Genomic DNA, 2,500 nt, shown 5'->3' with positions numbered 1-2,500 from the left:
GAGCTAGGGGGGTTAGTACGCTATTCACAGTCTCTGAGGTCTTTTTTTAGTTGATCAAGATCTAAGATTTCCGTAGTTATGTCCCTTGACAACAAAAGTGGCCGGCTTAGGTATTTCAAGACTGCACGTTACAGCAACGTGCTCTGAGAATAAGCGGTCTACCTGTGGCACGGAGATCACAGATTACCATTGGGGCGTTACAATCAGATGCAGTGTGTGTCCATGGATGTAAGTAGCCCCCTTCACATGCTGCTGAAGACCCAAATATTTAAATTGAATCCTGCTGCTTATATGCATCCCTGTCACCAGCCACGTCCACATGGATATTGCCGGGAATCTGCCATGATGACCAGTCTTTCAGGGGCCAATATGATAGACTCCATGTGGTCAGACAACTCAACAACTACAAAACACCTACATGTGCTTTTCATTGGGTATCTTGCTGAACAGGACAAGACTGAAATCTAACATAATTTATGACTCGGTGCCCTTACCGGCCCGAGTAGGAATTGTTTCATGTGTCCAAAGAAAATATTTGCTTGCGAATAGGATTTTTATAATTTTCCCCGTGGTTGCTATTAATCCTATTATGTTACTTCAGCTACAAGCAAGTTTGTAGTCACGCGCCCAGTTTCTTACGCCGCTACGATGGTTATGTAATCAAGCAAGTCACTTAGGGGGGCTAGCGTTGGAGGTGTTATATTTTCATTACGCCGACTCCCCTCTTTCTACTGTATCACGAGTTTGCTTGGCTACGCCACGAGGTATTCATTCATTCTGCCGATCATCGTTGGTGATATTGCGTCTTTTCGACATTGGAGGTAAGCATCTTGTTTTACTCCCTTTGGTCTATTCGTGGACGAGATAGTTCTACGCCAACTCCTAGCATATCCTCGTCACGTTTGCTCTTCTTGTTTTGCCTGCGCGCGGTATTTGCTTTATATTTACATCACGGTCCGAGTTTCTCGGTGATATTCTTAATATTTCATACCATGGCAGGCGCTAGTTCTGTTCCTACCGCTCTTATTTTGTGAAGAGGCTTCAGCGCGATTTGCGAGCGGGTTTTGATCCCCGAGCCAGTCGCGACTTTAAGCTTCTGGGCACAGCGTCGGTTTGTTTGCATGGAGTTGGCGGTCGAACGGTTCGTGCTTTAATGGAGAGGTCACGTGGTCAGGGATCTCGCTCCAGATATTGTTATCTTGGAGATAGGTACCAACGACCTTTTGCATACTACACCAGATGTGGTTGATGATCTCGTTTCTTTATTGTTGAACGATTATTCCGTTCGTGTGATCGGCGTTTGTCTTGTGATCCCACGTGGCATTTCATTTCCACATGCCTCAATTTTTCTTCAGCAAGCTACAATTTTAAACCAGTACGTTAGCGTTGTCCTGGACCATTACCCTAATGTTTTTTGTTGGTCTCATGATAAGTTTAATAGCCGCTTTAAGGATCTCTATAAGCCAGATGGTGTTCATGTGAACCCCTTGGGACAGTATTTTCTTTACCGCAGCTATCGTGGCGCTGTTCTCAAAGCCACGGAGCTACTTAAGGACAGTTGATCCGGGTTTTTGTCTTCCCTTTATGTTTATGCTCACTTAATTGCACGCGTTTTATCCTATAGTTATTTTTGTAACCTCTATTCAACGGAGGCCTTTTGTTTTGCCAGCTTGGACATGTTCCCTCCCTGGCAAATTTTGACGCCTTGCTTTAGCTGTATTAACAAATGGAGGTGGTTCCTCCCCCGATTAATTCTAGTTCGCCTTTAATGCCTTAAGGTTAGGTTGTTGTTTTAGCTGGGCATACATATACGTGCTAGTCTTAATGATGGCTGGCAATTTGTAGCTACCATGACCCCAACCAGATCTGAGGCTACAATCTCAGGGTCTTTGTTTCTCTGAGGGTAAGGCATATGTACATGCAGTTACACTGGTTCTGAGTATTACTAGTGATATGTAGTTATCCCAGCCTTTCTTTCACTCTTCGGCTGTAATCTCAGGGTCGTTCCTCTCTGAGGGTTTGGCATATGTAATTATGCTGGCTCTGATTATTGCTAGTGATATGTAGTTATCCTAGCTTTTCTCTCACTCTAAGGCTGTAATCTCAGGGTCGTTCCTCTCTGAGGGTTGGGCATATGTAGTTATGCTGGCTCTGATTATTGCTAGTGATATGTAGTTATCCTAGCCTCTCTCGCACTCTAAGGCTGTAATCTCAGGGTTGCCGTTCCTCTCCAAAGGTTTGGCATATGTAGTTATGCTACCCTTGATTATTGCTAGAGATGTGTAGGTATAATAATCAACGAACTCAGCTGTTTTTTTTTTTTTAAAGAACTGACGACCAGGTACTGGTTTTCGAATTGATCTCAGGTTCAAACCAGGTTAAATTATTGTAAGAATAAATAAGAGGGGACCTCCGCCTCTAGGCTTGAATAAATCTTTATATTAGAAGTACTTACAGTTTCACTAGCTTTGTATAGTTATCAAAGACACCTCCAGGCAGT

The sequence above is a fragment of the Montipora capricornis genome, chromosome 14 (genome assembly GCF_036669925.1).
Source record: "Montipora capricornis isolate CH-2021 chromosome 14, ASM3666992v2, whole genome shotgun sequence".
NCBI lineage: Eukaryota > Metazoa > Cnidaria > Anthozoa > Scleractinia > Acroporidae > Montipora > Montipora capricornis.
Note: the sequence above shows the minus strand (reverse complement) of the source record.